At 33.3% G+C, this 25,427-nt stretch overlaps 1 pseudogene; it reads right to left on the bottom strand.

The window, feature by feature from the left end:
• Window positions 1-16,510: 16,510 nt before the first annotated feature.
• On the bottom strand, window positions 16,511-16,774 carry LOC131645833 (small ribosomal subunit protein uS14z/uS14y/uS14x-like; annotated as a pseudogene).
• Between the last annotated feature and the right edge of the window lie 8,653 nt (window positions 16,775-25,427).

Below are 25,427 nucleotides of genomic sequence, written 5' to 3'. Positions count from 1 at the left end.
ATTTAGATCCATACCCAGATAATCCACCATCCACTATATAGTCTTAACCCTCTGTATCCAGGAATGGTCCAATAACCTACCTCCGGCCGGCACGTGGAGAAGACATGTCACATCGTGTAGGGTGATCGTCAACTCTCTAACAGGAAAGTGGAAAGAAGACGTCTCTTTGTGCCACCGTTCGAAAAAAAGCCCCCTGCATGTCGTGACTTATGGTACTATATCCGGTCTTTCATAACCCGCCAAGTCCGGATGCAGCTACTACATCATTAAACCATTGAGCCCGCAGTTTAAACAAATCACATATTTTCCGCATATGGTTCACAGATTTTATGGTCGCCCGTTCCTATCACAACAAAAAAACAACAATGTTAGTTAAATCGTTTCAATTCATTTCAACTAATTGTAATTAAAACTGTTAAATTAGAAAGTACAATAAAAAACAACCTTGCCCTCTCAGATATGTCGAGCGACATGGTCATGATAGTATGTCAAAAGAGATGTATCTAAAGGCGCTCTCGTGTAGCCCTCCTCCTCTACGTCTGAGCATCATCCTCTTCGTGCTCAGAGTGAACCTCAGATACCTCCTCCTCAGGTCCCACCGCCTCCTCTTCCTCACGTACCTTCTTCTCCTCCTCCTTCCGATTAACCTCACGAGAGGAAGACGCCCGAGCCATCCGACCCTTTGATGCATATGAGAATCCTGCAGGCGCGTCATCCATTTGGAATTGGACTTGGACTCAGACTCGACCCCGTCCCTGAGTCACTCTTTGTTGTGCGGCTCTCTCGCGCTGAGTTGAGGCTGTCTGTATCTCCCTCCCCTGTCTAAATCGTGCGATCGGTGCCTCGTTGAAAATAAAAAAAAAATAGTTCAGAGCACATTTCTGAAGTGCATATCCGAAACTGGTCAGAGGTGATTTCGGAAATGCACTTTCGAAAATACATGCGAATAACTATTTTTGCAGATTACCATTTCTTGCCCTAACTCATTCAAAATCCAATTTTTACCATCTAAACACTATCATTGACCTACAATAACTTCAACCTACAACATTATTCTAATATCTAATAGCCCTAATAACATTTCCAAGCTAGAGTGTAAAGTTGTGGAAACTTACAATTTCTTGAAGTTTTGAGTAGATGTTGAATGGAGCTTTGAACCCTTTATCATTGCTTACAAGGAGTTGTAGAGTAACAATGATTTGAATACAACTTGGGAGAAATGGATTTGAAATGAAAATGTTTTTGGTTTGAAGAGAATGAACAGAAGGGGGTTGCTGTTTGGGTTTTGTGAAAAACCGCAACAATTTTTGGATATGCATATCCAAAGACACATTTTTTTTAAAAAAAAAGTGATTTCGAATATGCATATCTGAAGAAAAAAAATTTTAAAAAAAATGTCTCTAGAGATGCATATCTGAAATCACCCTTTTAGGTGTCTTCGGATATACATATCTGAAATATATGAATATTTTGGATTTTTTCATGGCAGATTTGTAAGAATGTATATGGGTGTAAAAAGAAATTATCATCAAGGACACGCCATAGAGACCCACTCAAACAAGACCAATTATCAAATCAATATTGTGTAATTACGATCATAGTATGATACATCCAAGTCGAGTTCAAAACGTCCTTTTAATAGTGACATAGGAAAAATGTATGTATGTTTGGTTTCAAGTTTGAAGCACCTAAAATTAATTATTGATGTGTAACCATATTGGTTTTTAACTTGAAGTTATTGCCTCCATAAAATTTAACATCAATTGGAAATCATTTGATATATAAACGAGATGCATAAAAATTAACGTCTTACAAAACTTCAACAAAACTGTTAATTTTGATCATTCACTTTAACATATCAAATGGTTTCCGATTGATGTTAAATTTTATGAACATGATCTATATGATGTTAGCTTTCAATCCAACGGTGAATTTTTTTATACTGATATACACTAAAGAGTTATCGGAGGTGTGATATTATTAATTTTGATACTGTGGTGTCATTTGATCATGTTATATATATATATATATATATATATATATATATATATATATATATATGACAGCTCAATATTCACCGTTGGATTGAAAGCTATTATATAGATCATGTCCATAAAATTTAACATCAATCAGAAATTATTTGATATATCAACGAGATGCATAAAAATTAACGTCTTACAAAACTTCAACAAAACTGTTAATTTTTATCATTCACTTTAACATATCAAATGATTTCCGATTGATGTTAAATTTTATGAACATGATCTATATGATGTTAGCTTTCAATCCAACGGTGAATTTTTTTATACTGATATACAATAAAGAGTTATCGGAGGTGTGATATTATTAATTTTGATACTTTGGTGTCATTTGATCATTATATATATATATATATATATATATATATATATATATAGATATATATATATAGATATATATATATATATATATATATATATATATGTGTGTGTGTGTGTGTGTGTGTGTGTGTGTGTGTGTGTGTGTGTGTGTGTGTGTGTGTGTGTGTGTGTGTGTGTGTGTGTGTGTGTGTGTGTGTGACATATACTATGAGAATGTCAGTTTTATGTGAGAACATGATAATGAATCTGAACCATTAGATTTTTAAATAAGTTGTAGAGATTATTTGTCATTCTTTTTTTCTCTCATCCATAATTTATTTTTATAATGGAGGGGAGAGAAAAAAAGAATGAATCGACTATGATGTGTATAATAAATTGAACAATGGTAAATCACACAATCAATTGTTAACCCAGTTCAGTGCAAAGTCACCTACTCTGGGAGCTACCAAGCCAAGAAGGAAATTTAATATGATAGTATTAGTTCAAAGTCTAAACAGTCTCAGTTTACAACTTCTCACCTAATCTCTACCTTGTGCAACTTCTACATATAACCCTCTAGATATGAGATCCCTCTCTCACTTCCTACAACCAATCACCTCAGGGATTAAACAATCACAATCCCAATGACAAAATCATCACAATCCCAGTGAAAAAACCAATCACAATCACAGTGACTGGAATCAAAGAAACCAAACAGAATATTACACTTCCAATACAAAACAACTCAGATTTGCTTAACAGCTTTTACTGAGAACAATACTTAACTCTATGCTTAAAATCTTCAAGAGTGAGAACAATAACTTGATCAACAATCAAGTAACAGTCATTCTACCTCATTGACTTAGCAGTTCATGGCATCCCTTTAATTACTACAAGTAACAATCAATCAAGTAACAATCCTTACATTAGGTTTAGGCATCCCTTTAATTACTACTCAGCAGTTCATGGACTTTGAAATCTTCACCCAGATATTCCATGACCCACAAGTTGAGAGTTGCACCAGTTATGTAGAAAAATCTCCTTAAATCTTGGAACAAAACATTAAATTTCCTAAATTGTCTCAATATCCAATTTTAGAAACTTATATATAATTGGAGATCAAATCACTTGTTCAAGATTAAATCTTCTTGACCTGAAAAAATAAGTAAGATATATCAAAAAGGAATCTCACAAAATCAAATAAAATATGTGAAGATTTAAAACAGCATGTACTGATGTTCTAGTACAACATGTCACAACTTCTGTCAGAATATCTGTCTTCAAAGAACCTGAGCAGCATGTTAGAACACCTCTCCTAACATCTTACTGTGAACCATGTTTTAACAAAAATATTGTCAATCATAAAACCATGGTACTAACATTATTTAATTAAAATAATAATATTGGTGGAATATTGAATTACTAGATTTAATAGTAAAATAAATAGAATTATGAGGAAGTATGGGCATTATGGTGATTGTGTTAATAGGTAAAGGCAAAATGGATATATTAACCAATTAGATTTTTAGAGAAATCAAAAAGGGGGAGAGTGTAACAGCCCGAGCCTTCTGTGTTCTCGGCACTGTCACCTTTCGTGGGAATCGAACCTTGTACCCTGGGATTCAAGTACATGTTCATTCCATTCCCACTACCAATTGAGCTAGTAGTCTGTATTGTGATAATGTGAGTATTTGATGAGGATTACATGGATTATTGATGTTATGTTGACGATGATGAGGGTTAATAACTTTGAATTATTTAATCGAGTAAATGTCAAATTATGAGAGTTTTGATGTTGTGGTAATGTTATGAGGTTTGAGAATATTAATTATAATTGGTTAACAGTGAAAATGTTGAATATTGTTGATGTTGTGTTAGATGAATATGAGAGAGATAAAATGATATTATGTTTGTGAAGTGCATATCTGATTGTTGTTGTGTGGTAATCCGGATAGGGTAATACGAAAGTTGTTAGTGCATTATGTGAAGACCAGAGAGAGGGGTCTTAACGTATTGATATTGATATGTATGATTCATGCATCATTTGAGATGTATCAAGAGGCATATATGTTCGCTAGTTCAGAGAGGGGACTAGTGGCTTGTCTCGAGCTCAGAGAGGGGCTCATGGGTTCAGAGGCGGGACCTGGTTCTTGAGAGAACCGAATATTGAGTTGGTACTATATGCGTCGAGTTGCATAGTTGATTTGCATTGCATTATAAGTTGTATGCTTAATCATAATTGTGTATGATGTTTATTTGGGTGTGAGAATGTGGTTATGTGATTGTTGTGAAATATATGTAGTTGTATATGTTCTACCTTGCAGTTTGTACCGCTTAATTTATTGATGTGAATTCTCACTCCTTTGTTGTTATGGCGTTGGGGTTGTTATTTTCTTTTCGTTGGCTTACACTTTTAGAATTACTTTGCTCTTATATGTAACACTGGGTGAGGTGAACGATGTTTTTTTATTTTCGATTATGTTAAGTAGAGAGTTGAATGTTATACTCTCGTTGTTGTGACGCTTATGTTGTTTTGTGAAGACTTTCACCGTATTTGTTTAGTTTTAGTAAAGTAATTTTGTGAGACTTATATGATTTGTGAAGCATGCTTATTTGCTAAATTCCACTGCGATGATACTCTAAGTGAAGGTGAACATACGATGACAGGTGTTGAATGGTTCATTTTAAATTTTATAGATTATGTAGTTATTTGAGATGTGTAACATCCTAATAAGAAATATGTGATATATTCTTGATTTATTTTGCTAAATTATACACGGGCAAATTAAGGTGTCACATCTGCCACTCTTGTTAACACCAAGCAGAAACTTAGCACCTCCTCTGACACGTCTTATGAGGACCTCTCTCTATATCGAAGTCTTTCAAGGGCTTTACAATATCTCACATTCACTCGACCTAACATATCATATGCAGTTCAACAAGTTTGTCTTCACATGCATGCACCTTGGACATAACACATGCTTGCTCTCAAGCGCATTGTGTGCTATGTTCAAGGTACAATATATCTGGGATTACATTTATCACCATCCTCCATTACATAACTTATCTCCAATACTGACACTGATTAGGGAGGATATCTAGACACCATACGTTCCACATCTGGTTGTTGTGTCTTTCTACGTGACAACCTTATCTCTTGGTCTTCCAAAAGGAAACCCACACTCTCTCATTCTAGTGTTGAAGCCGAATACATAGGTGTTGCTAATGTTGTGTCTAAGTCGGGTTAAATTCGTAATTTTCTTCTGGAAATTCATTTTCATATTTCTTAAGCGACTTTGGTGTATCATGACAATGTAAGTGCCATTTATCTCTCCGGTAATCTTGCGCAATATCAGCTTACCAAGCATATTGAGATGGACATTCATTTTGTTCAAGAAAAAGTAGCTCGTGGTCAGGCATGTGTTCTTGATGTTCCCTCTCGGCATCAAATTGCAGACATTGTAACCAAATGGCTTCCTCGCATTCTCTTTGATGATTTTCAAACAGGTCTAAGCGTTCGTGAACCACTTGCTTCGATTGCGAGGGTATGATAGAATAGTATATTATTTTTATAATTAGTCATAACTAGTTGACGGTAATTAGAATATTCTATCCTTGTAATTATGTTGTATCATAATTAGAAAGTTAACTAAATGATGTGTGTGTGTGTGTGTGTATATATATATATATATATATTATGTTCACATTAATAAGAAAAGACAATCATTCCATTATCCTACATTTCTAATAATTTATGATGGTTAAATCTTGTACACGACGGCGAGAAACCCTGTATGTTTATGTTACATTGGTTTTAGAGGACCTGCTCATGTGAGGTGAAAGGCTTTGAATATCAGCGTAGTGTTTCAGATGTTATGTGTATGTCATGATCTGTCTTTCTCTCATTAGGGGAGAGGTATTTATAGAGACCTTTTGGGTCTTAGGAATTAGGAAAACCTTATAAGCAGTAACCGCTCCCCTTTGACTATGGAAGATTGTTGACTACCTACCTTTTAGGGAGTTGTGACTTGACTCGTTCTAACATGACCTAGTGGAGATAAAGGTATTACACGTCACGTGTCTCCAAGGGAGAGAGCCCATACTCTATAAAGGTGGCGCCCAAGTTTCACAAATATAACACTACAATCCACAAACATCCTTTGGTACAATGCTCTAATTAGGTTTTTAGGGTCCTAAAACTCTAATGTTACTTCTATTAAATCTAACATATGGTTTAGTTCCTAACAAATTATTTCCATACCTAAAAACTTACTCTTGCAACTCTTACTTATTTAATAATCCGAGTGCCTAGCACGTACACCATCCTTTGTGGAGCACCGACCAATTGTCACCACTTAAATTCAACCAACTTTTAGGCTCTCGATCATAGGTTTAATAAGGATCAGTGGCCTTGGCCCAATCCAAATTGAGTGATAAAATTCTTTATAATAATGACAGAGGAAAATATGTGTATGTTTGGTTCCAAGTTTCAAGCACCTCTAATTAATTATGAATGTGTAAAATCGAGTAAATATGTTTTGTCTCCATATTTGATTTTAAATTGAAGTTATGGTTTCTAGTTTTTGAGTCCAATCATGATTTTCATCTTAAATTTTATCGTTCAATTCATTTTAATTTATACAATTGTATCTTAACATTTTGTCATTGGAGAACCAATAATATACTATAAAAACATGGACTTTGGATTCTCTCCTTCCATTTTTCCCTCCATTTGCCTCCTTCCTCTCTCTCTCTCTCTCTCTCTCTCTCTCTCTCTCTCTCTCTCTCTCTCTCTCTCTCTCTCTCTCTCTCTCTCTCTCTCTCTCTCTCTCTCTCTCTCTCTCTCTCTTAATTTCACTCTCTATAAAGCAAAAAAAAATTATAATGAAGAAAAAGAGTGAAATTAAGCGAGCGATAGAGAAAAATTGTGAAGGCAAACTTCTACAACACTATGTTTTGATGAAGACAACTATCATGAGTATACATCAATAAAGGATGAGCAAAAAGATCAAATTAGCTATGGATCAAGATTCTCAATGAAAGATCTTTTGTTTTGATGAAGACAAATCTCTAAATAACAAGAAGGCAAAGATGAGTTGTTAAAGTTAAAATATCAATGATCAAGGCTTTGGAATCAAGCTTGCACTTCAAGAAGGTATAATGACTATAATTACATTCTCTAAAGTCTTAGATGCTCAAGAAATCAACCAACCATTGCATAGACCATCCATGATAATAGAAAACATTTGCAAAATCTTTTATTCAAGTTTTACACTGGGTAAATCGATTTACCATAACATGAAATCGATTTGCCACTGTCTTAAAACATTTCCAGAAGCAAAAATTCACTTTTTGCACTATGGAAATCGATTTACCTAAAGAGGAAATCGATTTCCCACTGTTTGTTTTTGAAATTTTGTTAACGTTACATGCATGAAATCGATTTCATGCTAAGGGAAATCGATTTCCCCTGTACGTTTTTTGAAAAACAGCAGCATTTCATAACACCTTTCCACACACCTTTTCATGGAAACATTTCCTTTAATCTTGGCAATTGTTCATGATTAATCTACAGAAACTTATGATATTTCAAGGGGTGTTATGAACATCTATATATACTCAAAATTTCAAATTCATTCTTCACCTCTTCCAATCAAAAAAAACTCTTAGAAATTTTCAGAATTTCACATTGTTATTCTTCAATCTTTTTCAAGATATTTTCTACACACTTTCATATCATCCAAACTAGAAAATACTTGAGCAATCTATTACTTTAAGAATTGTAAAATATTGTCATTGGAAGAGAAGATCAATCTTATAGATTGATATATGTTCATCAACTTTCTACTCAAAATATTTTTTGTTATTTTTGACTTGCTATCCAAGATTGTTGGAAGTAAGGGTTGTTGATTAATGAGAGGATTGTTCTCATAATCAAGTTGGTAAATCCAAGAGGATTGTTCTTGGTAGTTGTAACCTTGTTGTCCATAGTTTTGGAAACAAGAGGTATCCTTAGGGAGGGTGTTCTCTTAAGGACTTATTGAAATCCAAGAGGATTGTTCTTGGTGGTTTTGTTAGAAGATTGTAGGAGGAGTCTTGTGTAGGCTTGTACAAAGATCTAACAATAGTAAAATCTCTTTCATGTTGAAAGGGGACTGGAGTACTCTCGGATTGTGAGGGGAACCAGTATACATCATTGTGTTCTTTACTTTTCCGCAATTTACCGCTTTCATCACTATTATCAAGAAAAGAAAAGAACCATTCAAAAGCCTTCAAACACTTAACCAAAAAATAAGTACAAGTATTCTAAAAACCGGATAAATCTTCGAAAACCTAATTCACCCCCCCTCTTAGGCGCACTCTTAAACTTACAATTGGTATCAGAGCAAGTTATAGGTAACTTGTTCCTAAAGATCCAGAATGGCTTCCGCAAATCAGAATCCAGTTTTTAGAGATGGTGGTAGTAACAACAAGCCTCCATTATTTTGTGGTGAATACTTTGACTTTTGGAAAATCCAAATGAAGGCTCATTTAGAAGCAAAAGGAGAAGAAGTATGGGAAGCAGTCCAAAATGGTCCCTTTGTTCCTACAACTATCGTCGATGGTGTTGAATCAACAAAGCTTAAAGTTTCATGGAACGATGATGATAGAAGGAAATTTCTTGCTGACAAAAAGGCGATCAGTCTTCTTCATGGTGCTCTTAGTATGGATGAATTCTTCCGAATATCAACATGTACAACATCAAAGGAAATTTGGGATACTCTTGTAGAAACTCATGAAGGTACCGCTGAAGTTAAAAGATCAAGATTGAATACTTTAAGTCAAGAATACGAACTGTTTAGAATGAAGCCCAGAGAAACTATTCTCGAATTGCAAAAACGATTCGTTCATTTGACAAATCACTTGAAGGCACTTGGTAAGACTCTCACTACCGAAGAACTAAATCTAAAGGTGCTTAGATCTTTAACAAGAGAATGGCAACCAAAAGTAACGGCGATATCCGAGAAAAAGAATCTATCAAAGATGACTTCCGCAACCTTGTTCGGTAAACTTCAAGAATATGAAACAGAACTCGGAAGACTTGAAACGCATGAAATTCAAATGAAAGATTCAAAAGATATTGCCTTGAAGACAAGAGTCAAGCATCATGATAGCAATCAAGAGGATGAATTCACTAGTGAAGAAGATAATGAGTTTATCAAAAAGTTTGAAAAATTTCTAAGAAAAGAAAAGAAAAAGGAGATCATTAAAGAGGAAGCACCAACAAGGAAGATTAAATGCTTCGAATGTGGAGAAAGAGGACATGTCAAAAGTGAATGCCCTAAACTTGTAAAGAAGGACAAATACTTCAAGAAAAATAAAGATAAAAAATCAAAGAAAGCATATGTAGCATGGGATGACAATGAAATAAGTTCATCTTCAGATGAAGAACATGTGAATCTTGCATTGGTAGCAACACACCATTCCGATGATGAAGACAATGAGGTTAGTAATGAATTTTCTCTTTTTGATAATGATGTTCAAGATGCAATAAATGAATTGTTAAATGAGTGCAAAATTCTCTATAAAACTATCTCATCTCAAAAGAAAATAATATCATCTTTAGAAGAGAAGGTTAAGATAATAGAAGAAAAAGATGACAAAGAAAAAATGATTAGTGTTCAAGAAGATAGTTTTGCATGCAAGAATTGTGAATCACTTTCTTTTCAAATTGTTCAAATAAAGAGAGTCCTTGAAAGGTATGAAAAAGGACAAATTGGGTTGGAAGGTGTCCTTAGGCAACAAAGATTCCTTAATGATAAAAGTGGTCTTGGATATGCAAAGTCTAAACCAAGTACTAGTAAAACTATCTTTGTGAAGGCAAGTGAACAAATCAACAAATTGGATAAAGCACAAAAGGTTCATCATCATCCTAAAAGGTTTCCTAAAAAGAAACCATATGTTCCTAGATATAGTGGTAACTTTGAACCTACTTGTTTTTATTGTGGTATTATTGGTCACACACCCAATGCTTGTTATGTAAGGAACTTTAGTGTTCCTAGTGGACATTATGTATGGGTGAAGAAAGGAACTAACTATGATGGACCCAAAGCCACTTGGGTACCAAATAAAACTTAATTTGTTTTGTAGGTTTGCTTGAGGACCACTTAAATTCTATGGTGTTTTTGTCAAGTGGTGGTTCTAAGCATTTGATGGGAGACATAAACTAACTTTCAAATCTAGTTAAAGTCCAAGGGTGATTTCACATATGGAGAATACCTTAAAGGAAGAATTCTTGGCATTGACAAAGTTGAAGCACTAACTTTCATATCCATTGAAGACGTTCTTTAAAGTTGAAGGACTAAAGGAAAATCTTCTAAAGCAAAAGTCAACTTTGTGACAAAGGCTTCAAAATCATTTTCACAAAAGATGAATGTTTTGATGAAGTCACTCATGAGGTAAAACTCATAGGTAAAGAAGTAATATTTTTCATGATTTATTTACAATAATTTTTATCTTTTTCCCATCCTTTTTGATAATGACAAAGGGGGAGAAGATATTTGTGTATATGTGTATGCTTGCTGGTCTCTAACATTTGCAGCCACAAAGAAGTAAAATTCTCTATAAATCAAGGTAGAGCTTTGATCAAGGGGGAGTTATCAAATTTAGGGGGAGCATTCACATAAGAACATTACACTTCATATTTCAAAGGTTGTCATCATCAAAAAGGGGGAGAATGTGAAGGCAAACTTCTACAACACTATGTTTTGATGAAGACAACTATCATGAGTATACATCAATAAAGGATGAGCAAAAAGATCAAATTAGCTATGGATCAAGATTCTCAATGAAAGATCTTTTGTTTTGATGAAGACAAATCTCTAAATAACAAGAAGGCAAAGATGAGTTGTTAAAGTTAAAATATCAATGATCAAGGCTTTGGAATCAAGCTTGCACTTCAAGAAGGTATAATGACTATAATTACATTCTCTAAAGTCTTAGATGCTCAAGAAATCAACCAACCATTGCATAGACCATCCATGATAATAGAAAACATTTGCAAAATCTTTTATTCAAGTTTTACACTGGGTAAATCGATTTACCATAACATGAAATCGATTTGCCACTGTCTTAAAACATTTCCAGAAGCAAAAATTCACTTTTTGCACTATGGAAATCGATTTACCTAAAGAGGAAATCGATTTCCCACTGTTTGTTTTTGAAATTTTGTTAACGTTACATGCATGAAATCGATTTCATGCTAAGGGAAATCGATTTCCCCTGTACGTTTTTTGAAAAACAGCAGCATTTCATAACACCTTTCCACACACCTTTTCATGGAAACATTTCCTTTAATCTTGGCAATTGTTCATGATTAATCTACAGAAACTTATGATATTTCAAGGGGTGTTATGAACATCTATATATACTCAAAATTTCAAATTCATTCTTCACCTCTTCCAATAAAAAAAAACTCTTAGAAATTTTCAGAATTTCACATTGTTATTCTTCAATCTTTTTCAAGATATTTTCTACACACTTTCATATCATCCAAACTAGAAAATACTTGAGCAATCTATTACTTTAAGAATTGTGAAATATTGTCATTGGAAGAGAAGATCAATCTTATAGATTGATATATGTTCATCAACTTTCTACTCAAAATATTTTTTGTTATTTTTGACTTGCTATCCAAGATTGTTGGAAGTAAGGGTTGTTGATTAATGAGAGGATTGTTCTCATAATCAAGTTGGTAAATCCAAGAGGATTGTTCTTGGTAGTTGTAACCTTGTTGTCCATAGTTTTGGAAACAAGAGGTATCCTTAGGGAGGGTGTTCTCTTAAGGACTTATTGAAATCCAAGAGGATTGTTCTTGGTGGTTTTGTTAGAAGATTGTAGGAGGAGTCTTGTGTAGGCTTGTACAAAGATCTAACAATAGTAAAATCTCTTTCATGTTGAAAGGGGACTGGAGTACTCTCGGATTGTGAGGGGAACCAGTATACATCATTGTGTTCTTTACTTTTCCGCAATTTACCGCTTTCATCACTATTATCAAGAAAAGAAAAGAACCATTCAAAAGCCTTCAAACACTTAACCAAAAAATAAGTACAAGTATTCTAAAAACCGGATAAATCTTCGAAAACCTAATTCACCCCCCCTCTTAGGCGCACTCTTAAACTTACAAAAATGCTAATAATGAAAGGAGATTTTTTTTATAAGATAACAGAGTTGTATTAAAAATTGCGGCACTAGGGGTGTTGAACCCAAATACAACCAATAAAACTGATTCGAACTATACACCAATCAGCTGAACAAGAACCTACAGGAAAGCAGATAACGGACTAACCAACCACAAGTTCTTATCGAAAGTCAAAGGACCTAGTTGCCTAGCTACATACCAATCCCAGGACAAGTTTTTTGAAAGCAAGATAATGTCTTCCGCACCTTGACGCCCTCTTTCAAACAGTATGTCGTTCCTCATGAGCCAAATAGATCACATTGTTGACATCCAAAAAAGGAGCTTGAATCTCCTAAATTTCTTCCCTTTCATTTGAGACTTGAAAGCTAGTAAATGATCGTCGATAGAAACTGCATTATGAATCAGAGCCAAACCAAGCCACCTAAAGATAGATCTCCACACAATAGCTGAGATGGGACAACAGAGAAAGAGGTGAGAATGGGATTCCTCAAAATCCAAACAGAGCGGACACATGAGATCGTGATAACCCGAAAGTGTGACACCCCTTTTATACCCCAAAATAAATAAGCATATTATCAGAGAATAAGCATGCATATAATTCAAAAGGGCGTCACATCGACGTTTTCAAAAAACTAAAAACTTTTAAAAACCGACAGCATTTGTCTACAATATACGATACACCTGGTCATTTCAAATAACACCTAAACATTTAATTACAATTCACACGGAATATGCATTCACAGTGGAAAATACTAAAACACTCATGTATTTCATAAAATGATTCATGTCCCATACCATGATCATATCTCAATAATCATCTCAACATAAAATAAATCATAATCAGAATATTTGGCTTGAAAACCTCTCAAACAACAAGTAGCCAAATAACAAGTTCTCAAGTCATAAACATAATACATAACCAAATAGAAACATGAGTTCAACGTGACTAATCTACCCAGTGTTACATGACCAGAGCATCGACTCACTACCTAATCTCCAACAAACACGGAAGAATCTCCGACTAGATCACACACGAGCTACTAAACTCCAGAACCTGCATGTCGCCAAACGAGGGCAACATTAAAACAGAAGGTTGAGAATACAAACCATTATGAAGAAAGTATAATAAGATACAATGGTTGAATCAACAGTTCAAGTAATTAATCACACTATGTATAACCATGTAGATAATAATCATCGATCGATATTTCACATGTTATCAAGTATATAACAAGTATAAAGAGTATAATATTTCAATGCCAATATTATATTCTCAATTACGCACACAACCATAATTATCACATATTCACACATTTAATCAAATATGCATTCAAACATCACTCATTTCAATTATCAAGCTCATACACACATCACAACTACATCAACTTCACATAATCAATTATCGCATAATTCTAATGTGACTCAATGCAAGATATGTGACGCTATGCATGTGGTACCGCAATGTGAACCCAACGTTTCACCGCTTTCCGATTCAATATCTAGAATCCAAGCCACGCTTCTGATCCGGACAAGATCAAAGCCCACCAAAATGTAAACATATAATTTACCGCTTCCGATTCACTCTAGAATCTAAGCTTCGCTTTTGTTTCAAAGCAAACCACCTTTGTTTCAAAACACACCATGATATGAATGTATGTACAATGTTAATCAAACATATGCAATTAAGAACATCTCCACCATCTTAATATTTAGCATATCACAATAATTCACTCTATGAATTATCCACAATATTGTACACAACATTCTCAACACATACATATCATTCACATATAAAAGGCCAATTAATCAATTACGATTCACAAAATCCAATTAACACTAGTATCCATACTATCTCATGTCAATTCACATTTATCACATATATATATATATATATATATATATATATATATATATATATATATATATATATATATATATATATATATATATATATTGGCATGACAATATATTATTCTCAACATTAATGTTCGAGCCAAAAACCCAATTACGGACAATTCTCAAAATACCGTAATTTACTGATAAACCGAATAAGTTATCCAAGTCCAAACATAATCTGATTAAATAGACTCATCACAATTAATTCAATTATTAGTTTAACCAATTAATATCAAACTATATTTAATTTAATTCACTTTTATTTCTATTCCATTTCTACCTTCTAGCATGCTATTGCTCAAGACCATTTTTATTGAAAAGATTATCGCGCTAGCTTTTTAACGCTCCGAACGGAGACTCAAACGGAGTTACGGTTCAAAAGATATGAATTGTTAAAGTTTCAACGAAAAAATAAACACCGACATCATACACTAACAACTCTAAACATGTCAAAATTACGCAAAACAAATAAAAATATGACTCTTAATAACTCTAAACAACTCTGACAACTTATTGTCAACTCTAACAACTCTATTGACAATTATATTAAATTGTTAAAATTTATTTATAAAAAATATTTAAATAAATTACAATTTCAGTCAATTTGTAAAAATCACAATTTTAACAAAATAACACCACCACATTAATCTACTAATTAAACTTAGCTACCACGTAAATTTTCATCAAATTCCGGACAACTAATTATACCGTTTAATTCCGCTATTCGGTCGAACGAGACTGTTACTATCTCATTTCTATAATATATACTATTATATATTCTCTTTTGTAAACCATGTGCCATGGAGACTAGCAGAACATAGAACATGAATATGAAACAGAATGAAAACAAGGGATATATGTTAAATGTTTGTGCTACAGTAACCAAAAAAAAAAGTATATGTGATAAAGGCTTGCGCTACAGTAAGTGGTTAATGCAACCATTTTCATCGCTACAGTAGTGACGAAGGCACACACTACATCATTTTAAAGGTAATGCACATGGAAACCGAAACAGATCCAATATTAGAACAGCTGCACTGTAAATTTTCTCAAATTAAATTTTCTATTTCCTACACAATAATCTAATCATGTTAATTTACCCATCTATAATATAAGAAAACTAGTAGTTTTACCCGTGCGATGCACGGAAAAATAAATTTTGAATACATGTATTTTTATGAATTCACATTGTATTTTAAAATAAAATATCTTATATTTTTATTAAAAATTATTTAAAAATATAATAAGTATAATAAAATAAATAAGTATATCGATAATTTTATAGTTCTACTTATTCAAATAAATATTTATGAGAAAGAAATAATGTGATTGAGATTAAGAAGGAATACATAGCAACTTATTGGGTTGTAAATTACAAAGAAATGTTGCACTTGAAGATAAAAAAATCACAATCTAATAATTCTTAATTAAATTGTATTTATTGGAAAGAAAATTAAATAAATGATTGATATAAAAAAGAATGCATAATAACTCTTTAAGAGGGAGAAATAATGTGGTTGAGATAAAATAGGACATACAGAGCAACTTATTCAATTGATATTAATAAAAATGTTTGATACCAATTTTTTTGGTGTAGTTCTAAACACGTTACAATTAATAGTGACAATAGTTTGATTTTTTGTTATTAATTTTTGAAAAAAATATATGAGATACTGAAATCTTCAGGAACCCAAATCTTCTTTTTATGGTTTTGTATTTTGGATAATAACCTAACTTAACTAAATTTAAAGTTAAATAAATTCAGCACAACTAAAAGAGATATGTAGGACATGAGAGGTATGCATAGCATTTGAATGGGTCCAAGAAGCCATGAAAAATAAACTCTAATTATTAAATAAATTAATTATCTAATAATAATAATAATAAAAATAGTAATGTATAAAACAAAATTAAAAAATTAAAAAAAATGGCCATAATAAGGGAGCGCTGCATTTTGTAGTTAATATTATTATTATTTTTTCACAACAAAGTTGTAAAGTAAATATAATATTCTCATAATTCAAGTTTGATAACAAACATAATTAACTAAAAACCATAAAATAAGTTCTTCAAAAATTAAAAATCATCTTGGCATGATTAACATGACAATGTAAAATATAAAACATTGGAACATGTGAATGCTGATACATCAGCAATACTGCAACACTGTAAGTGGAAACAACTCTTCAACGATACTTAATGAAACCGATTTCCTTGGCATTGCTATGGAAGCATTGCCTGCAACACATGCAACACATGAGTCTGTACTTCCTGATCAATCCATGAGAGTTTCCACATACACAGTAGGTGCGATAACCAGGTCTTTGGGGTGAGAATACCAGACACTGGAGTGACCCATGACTTCGATTTGAGATTGGAGGAAATGCAAGAGCAGCAGCGATCTCAAAAATAAAAACCATAGTCACGCACACAAAAAATCAAATAATTTTTTCAAATGGTTCTAAGTCTCATCAATTACATCACCAATTAAACATAACACACGACAATCACTAAATAATAAAGTAATAAAAAATAGAAAGAAAAAAAATGAAAAAAACTAAACAAACTCTTATATCTATCTCATGTACCATTTTTCTTCTTCTTACGATAAAAATTTCTCTTGGGTCAAAGGAAGGTGAGTCTGCAAGTGTCATTGGAGAAATCACAGTGGTTTGGGGCTGCAGGGCAGATGACAGAGGCGGATGTGAGCAGTTATGATGGTATGTTGCGCAAATTCGGAGATGATGTTGCGCAAATTCTCCTAAAAAATTGTACAATTGTGAGCTTATGGTTTGAAATTGTTGTTATTATAAGTTTATATTTTGAATGATGATACAGGTTGTAGTATGATTTGTTATACAAGAACCTAAATCATTAGTTTATGAAGAAAAAGACAACATATATCATGTTTAGAGAGAAAAGCTTGAAAAGATAAAACTGATTGATATTGGAAGAAGGGTTTAGGGTTTATATTTTGAATAGTGAGAATACAAAAGGTCAAGAATATGAATGTGGGTAGAATTCAATAGCCAAAAATATTATAATGATTCAAACCTTAATTTATGTTAATTTATGTGAGATTGAAAACCCAAAAGGCATGGCTGGTCGTTGGAAAAAAAAAGGAAAAAATGACCATAACAATTGTTAAAGATTCCTTATCAATTAATGTGATAATTAATGGATGTAACATAATTTAATAATTGCTTAAGATTTAATTAATAACAAAAAAACTGAACGGTTTCTTTGTTTGTTTTCAAAGTCCAATTTTATTATTATTATTATTATTATTAATAAAAAATATTAGTTAGAAATAAATAAATAAATTAACTAAACATTTAAAAGATAATTATAGAAAGTTTGCTATTAATAGAAAATATGAAAATAGAAACAACTCTAAAAATATGACACTTGGCAAACTTGCCAAAATTCTCATTTTGCTTTATTATATTGTATGATTTACTGTTCTGGATTTCTCAAAAATACCCTTTGCTTAACTTAGTCTAAAGAAATAATTTCAGGGCAAAAAAAATCTTTTTTCTGATTACATAGTTATAATAACTATTTGTATAGTAATAATAAGAATTCACTTTTTGTCAGCCCAATTAATTTTTTTCCAAACTGCTTTTTTCCTGACTACACGACAATCTAACGCACGGGTACCAAATTTAATTTTCCAAAACCTCTTTTCTCCTCTACACGACTAATCAAATCCCTGCAAACCCTGCTCTTCCCTAAAGCTTTCTTGAAACCATAACATTTGCTGCAACAAAGTTGTTTTTCGGCTGCAAGCATGAGGCTTCACACACGCTACCGAGTTGATTATTTTCCTGCACACACAATCCTACAAATTGTCTCACCAACAAATATCTCTGCCTCTCTCCAAAACAAATACATTCATTTCTTCTCCATCTCTCTACGCGAAAAAAAGCAAACGGCCCTGAGCTTCACTATGGCAAGACCTTGTGCGAGTTTGAAGGAAATCAATGAAAGTAAGGAACTCTGGAAAATCGCGGTCAGAATCCATCACAAATGGACAGTTTTGTCAAAGACCAAAGAGCACTTCGAAATGATTCTGGTCGATAAAGAGGTTTGCCGATTAATTTGATGAAAATACTTGACATTTACAGTTAGGGTTTCGTTTCAGATTTCATGTTTGTTTTGCAAATAAAGGTTTATTATCGATTTAGTCATCATGTTTAAAAAATTTCAGCAGAACCATATTGTTTAAACATATTTATTTAGCGGCGGTTTTACTTGAAACTTCCAATTTCATGCTTATATTGTAGTGTGCTTCTTAGCAATTATTTGAATTGTATTATTGTTAAGACTTAAAAGAGTTGTGATTGTGAGAATTGCAGTTGAAGATAGAGAATTGTTATATGTGGCAGCAGTCAGTGCAGGGAACAATCATGAGGTTAGAAATATAATACTTGAAGCATTGAGTAAGGTTGGTAGAAAAGGTGTTGTGACATATTGTTTAAACTTCTCCAATTATATGTGGTAGATCTATCTTGATTATTTGTTCTGAATTAATTTTGAAACCAATTTATTAACTTATAATTGTAACTGATAACTGACAAAATCTCTTGAATAACAATATTTGGCACACTCTTATTGGCACAACTCTTTCACGTTCTTCCCAGCCTTTAGTTGTCGCAGCTCTACGCACGGTATATACTTCCAGTGTATTCGGCATATGCTTTTTTACATATCATTTCAAAAAAATTCTGCTAAAAATCATTTATAATTTTTATAACAAGTAATTGTTTCTTAATTATATTAAGTTATGGTTTACTTACTATACAAAATTGTGTTATAACTTAAATAAGGTGACTACAATTAGCATCACTGCTCTGTTGTAATTTCACTTAATAACTTGGCTAAAACCAACTGTTGTATTGGAAAACATTTTGATTTTCTTATTCCATTCATTGATATTAAGGAGAGATTTGGGAATTAGACGCGAAAGATCCTTCTTTGGACCAGAAGGGGGAGAAAGTGTTAAGGATGTTGCCGACGGACATGCAAGAACCAAGATTTTTATTGAATCAAAATTTGAAGGGTACTAATTTCTTCCATAAATATAAATTGTGTTATAACTTAAATTTTGCATACATTTGACAGGTAGAAGAGGTATGTCTTTTCGAAAACCTGGATCACACGGGAAATCACATTTTGTTATTGTGCCATCACAAATGCATCATCATGTTCAATATATGGCTGGTGGCATTCTTACTGGTGTTGTGGCAGAAATGTCATATGCTTTTATTTAAGACCTATAATATGCATACCTTGTGAAAAAACAATGTGTATCTTTGATTTTGCAATATGTGTGTAATACGGTGAACTGACTTTATCAAAATGTGCGGATAGCAAGAGTCGCCACCGACTTTTATTTTATCCAAACTATATTCGGAAAGGCAAAAAGAAACAGAAAAAAAACCTTTTAAGAAATCTGAGTTCGGGGGGTAATTTATGCAAAGGGAAGGTGTAAGGCACCCTTTGCATCCATGGTTTTCCATGGGCTCTTAATTGCTTTGCTTGCTCGTTTGTTTTTTTAGAAAAAAGTATATGAAAGAAAAAGTGGACTTTAGCTCGTAAATGAGCGTAGCCAATTTTCGAAGAATTGTGAGAAAGAATATTAAAGATGAGCATTGCAAGGCAATTAGGGGCAATTACCTTAAACTCAGATGATAGGTCTCTTTTTAGCCTTTCAGAATGAAAGGGTCTATCCTTGCCATAAGAGGGCAGGAAGCCTTTCGTTTGGAGGTTGAAGGGTCATCGAAGCATCCTTTGCCATAAGACTATCCCATGCCATAGAAGGGCAGGTAGTCTAAGGCAAGGATCAGAATAAGCCATTTAGTAGGCAGCCAGAAGATACCTCAGCCTTTTTCCGTAGGCAACTTCCGAGGGTCGAGGTCATATTTGTGTATCGAAGGCAGCATCATTTAGGGTCGTATGACCTTTATTTATCGAGGCAGCATGGCTGAGGTATCCTCGTATTCGAGGGACGTGGCTTACTCTGCAAAAAAACACAAAGGCAACAGGCAGCAGGCAACAGGCAACAAGGCAACAGAGAGGTTACCCAAAAGCGTGCGTGTGTGCACCAATCACGTGGTTAACTTCGATGACATTTATCTTGTAAAATTAGTGATTCTAGATTCAATTCAAGGTTATCACTCCCTAAAATTACTAACCACACAGTAATATAAACAGTATAATTAAAGCAATACGGGGAAGGGAAATTGCAACCAGCGGAGGAGAGGGGAATTGAAACCAACGGGATATAATTAAAAATTAAAACAGAAAATATTAGAGTTAGGGGTTTAGGGTTACCGATACGCGTAGCTTTGGCGGTTGGCAAACCCTGAAGATTGGAAAAAAAAGAATAAACAAGAGAAAGGGTGAGTGCGTTATCGGTTCGGCCATAAACAGGGTTAATCCTAATCAATGAGAAGTAAAAATATGAGAAAAGGGTAAAATACTTAGCTTCGATTAATGAAGGTTGGTAGTCGGGGGTAGCCTGAAGCATTGACTCTGACCATCTGAGAATTGACAGAAGAATAAAATACAGTGAGTGTATGGCTAATTCAATGACAATTAAAGTTAACCCTAATTTGATAGAAAACAAAACAAAATAGAATGATTATGTAAGATAAATATGAAATAGGACTTAGCTTGATTTGATCTGATATGGTTAGCGGTCGGAGGTTGCCTCGGAGGTAAACCCTGAAAAAGGGCAAAGGCAAAATAATGAAGGCAAGGCAAACCCTCGTTTGTTAAAAGAAAATAAAATAGACTTTTAATTAAATAGGGTACTTAACTCTGAGTCTTGATCGAGCGCGTTGTCGGAGGACGTTGAAAAGTAACCCTGAAAAGGCATAGAAACAAAACAAATAACTCAGTGTATGGAATGATCATTGTAAACCCTGATTAGGGCGTAAATTGAGTAAAGCAACACACTCGATTTAATTAACCATTGGTTTCGCAACCTAATTTAATTAAATCGAAGAAAAATAAAATCAGGTGATAAGACACTTTTTATGATTTTTATGAATTAAAATAAAGTAAATATGATTTTTATAAAGATATAAAATATCTAAAAATAAATAATATATAATATTTAATAAAATAATTCAAATGAAATAAAGAATATTAATTACTATATAAAAAAGGATTTGAAAATATATATACATATTTTTTATAAATAAAAACAAATAAACAAATAAAAACATATATATTATATAAATATAATTAATTTAAAGGAAATTTATGTAATTAAATATATAAAAATTGGAAAAAACTTAGCTTATTTTTCAGTGTGGTTGGCTTGTGAGTGTCCGTGATGGACTGGCATCCTCCAGGGCGTTGGATTTTGATTGACCTTGATCTGAGGGTTGCTGAACGACAATACACTTAAGGCGCCTCCAGGTCACGCCCACAGGATCCACAAGCTTGTTAATTCAAGAAAAAAAAAATAAGAGACGGGGATCGAACCCGCGTCTTTAACCTTACCAGCGCAATCATCAACCAACTCGTCTATGCATCCAAGGTGCTTAACCTTCGCTTTGATTAAATAATATATAAAACAAACGCGGACAAAGAGAAAAAAAAGCGCGTGATTCAAATAAGCCAATAATGAAGCGCCACGTCTTCTTCTTCCTCCCAGGACCTGCAAATCGTTTATGCTCCTTGCTACGAATTAGCTACGGTTAGGTTCGTAGCTAATTCACCTGTAATCATCAAAATTGCATACAAGCCAAAGAAATTGATCGAGAATACGGAGATGGGTTCGTCCCACAACCTCTAACACGATAGGACATACGGTTTCGCCCAATTCTTCCAGAAACAGAAAGCCCTAAATATATAACTCTAACCCTAACAATGGTGATTGACTCATCTTAGCATATAAACGTAATTATTCTTGCATAAACATTCATGGAGTGATGCTAAACACAAATATGCAATCAAAACTCATTAAAAATGCGTAAGAATATGCAATCGATGCTCAAAAATTTTAGACAAACCGTGAAGGATTAGCGCGTGTTCTTGAGGCTTCAGGGGCTCGGTAATGATTGCCAGACGATCAGGGATGCTCGAGGAAGGTGTTTAGACCTTCGAATCTCCTTGAATCAGTCTCCTCCTTCCAATCCGAATTTGATTTTTCCCTTGACTTTTCTTGAGTTTTTCCCAGCTTTTTGAGTACCAAACCCTTATGAATCAATCCCCCCTGGTTCTGAACGTGTTTAGATATATATATGACCAAATTAGGGTGAAAAGTTTGGACCAAATCAATCTTTTTTTGGGTGAAAGAATCTTTGATTGAATATTTGTATGCAAATCTTTCCAAAATTGGATTCAATCTTTCCCATCTCTCTCCAATATCTCTTGCCACGAATTTTGAGTAAAAATAAGATGATTGGATGCTTAAATTTGATTTTAAAAAAATAAAAATAAAACCTTTGATTAAACTTAATTATTCCATATTTATAGGATTTAATAATATTTAAATGAATTAAAATTCAAATAAATAACATAAATAATATAAAAATAAAATAATTAGTCTAGGAGTACCAAAAGAGTCCATGGACATGTTTAGGATCCATACATTAGGCCCATTAGTCCAAGAATACCATATTGTTCAATTAGGTTTTTTGCATTTTTCTTGAAAATTGACCAACTTCTGAGCCTCGTATCTCCCTCAGTTTTTATCATATGAAGGTGTTATTGACTTTTTTAGAAAGCTCAAGTTGTCCTCTAAAGCCTCCTTTTGGTTTCTTCTCAATTGAGTCTACCATGTCCAAGTTATGAGTTTTGAGGAAAAATGACTTTTTTGCGATCTTTTAGAAGGACCTGTAATGTATTGGCTCATATCTCCCAAATGATGCATTTTTAGACTTGGCATGTGAGAGACAAAATTGTAGAGAATTCAATTTCCTTCAAAATGAGCTTTGGATGGAAAATTTTGGATGTTCCATGTAAGAGTTATGGCTGGTCAAAGTTCAGTTGACTTTCTCCTATACAAACCCTAATTTAGAAACTTTTTGATTTGTTGATTTTTAATCTCTCCTTGATGAACCATGATCAATTCTTGATCAAATGGTGAATGATACTTCAATATGAGGATCTTGTCAAAAAATCAGGAGTTTTGACTTTGCTTTGACCACAGTTGACCTTTTGGACCAATTAGTCGACTGTTGACTTTCTGAACTTTTGAATGACCAGAGCTTTGAGATATGTCTTGATACTTGTCATGGGGATAGTGTGAGACATGTTGATCCATATGAAATGCTTGGAAGCCATTGATTCAGTGATTTTCCTTTGAAAGAATCAAACCCATGTTCAGAGCCTTTGTGTAGGAGAATTTGTCTTATGAGTTTTGTGTATTGATTTGAACTTGTACAAGAGAAATAGTATGGGCAAATTTTGGGGTATGACAGTTGCCCCTGTTCAATTATCTTAAACCTGAAGATGTAGAGTGGTTTGTGTGCCAGTCGGTATCTGAAGGTGGAAGATGATTGAACACTAGAATACCAAGAAATTTGCCCTAGCTGAAGTAGGGACTTTTGTCGGAGATGGGCTTAAAGATGCCATCCAGGCTTTGAGAGAAAGTTTATTGGAGATTGATCATGTCAGCACCGTTCGTAGTAACTGAATTAGATCTAAGTCTTTTGAACTATTCATGGAGGATGCTCGAAACTAAGTATCAAAACTAAATCGTCGTCTTGATCATCTCTGAACTATCTTCAAAATAATTTTCACAATTAAATCTCTATCTTGATTATCTCTAAACTATCTTTGGAGGATACCCAAAATTAAGTGTCAGAGTTAAATAACTATCTTTGTTTTGATCATCTCTGAACTATCTTTGGACGATATCCAAAATTAAGTGTCAGAACTGAATCTTTGTTTTGATTATCCCTGAACTATTTTTGGAAGACATCCAAAATTAAGTGTCAAAATTAAATCTCTATCTTGATTATCTCTGAACTATCTTTGGAGGATATCCAAAATTAAGTGTCAAAATTAAATCTTCGTCTTGATTATCTCTGAACTATCTTTGGAGGATATCCAAAATTAAGTGTCAAAATTAAATCTTCGTCTTGATTATCTCTGAACTATCTTTGGAGGATATCCAAAATTAAGTGTCAGAATTAAATAACTATCTTGATTATCTCTGAACTATCTTTGGAGGATACCCAAAATTAAGTGTCAGAATTAAATAACTATCTTGATTATCTCTGAACTATCTTTGGAGGATGCCCAAAATTAAGTGTCAGAATTAAATAACTATCTTGATTATCTCTGAACTGTTAAGTATTAGAATTAAATCTCTGTCTTGATCATTTCTGAACTATCTCTGGAGAATATCCGGAACTAAGTATCAGAATTAGATATATGTGTCGATTATTTCTGAGCTATCTTTGGAAGATATCCAAAATTAAGTATCAGAACTAAATCTCCATCTAGAATGAGCGTCAGAATTAAATCGTTGACTTGATTATCTCTGTGCTATATCTAGAAGATGATATTCATTAGATTGTAGAAGTATACTGCGAAAGAAACATCAGCTTTATGCAATGTCGTGATGTATGTAATTTTTTTTTTTTAAAAGAATGAGAGTGTTATGCATATGTCATGAGACGTATGTATGTTATGAATTAACTATGATATATGATGTATGAACATGAGTTATGCTATTTGGAGTATCTTGAGAAAATAAATCTCTGTATCATTGTGATTTTGACGTTCGATCTTGTCATGAGTTATGCTGGGGATTTATGATTCTTGCTTGGGGATGATCAGTAACTTGATGTACCCTGATTGGGAATAAAGACATTAATAAACCATGTTGGCGAAGAGCAAAGTGTTGGAGAAACGACAGTGTTGAAGATGTAAACTCTGTTGGGGATCCATATCTTTGTCGAGAACTTTTGAAGATATCTTCTTTAATGATTACTCTGTAGGGATATGATCTTATGAACCTGGCTCTGTGGGGAGATGTGAGTGTC

This window comes from Vicia villosa, linkage group LG2 (assembly GCF_029867415.1).
Source record: "Vicia villosa cultivar HV-30 ecotype Madison, WI linkage group LG2, Vvil1.0, whole genome shotgun sequence".
Classification (NCBI taxonomy): domain Eukaryota; kingdom Viridiplantae; phylum Streptophyta; class Magnoliopsida; order Fabales; family Fabaceae; genus Vicia; species Vicia villosa.
The sequence above is the reverse complement of the archived record's forward strand: the minus strand, read 5'-3'. Positions and strand labels throughout refer to the sequence as shown.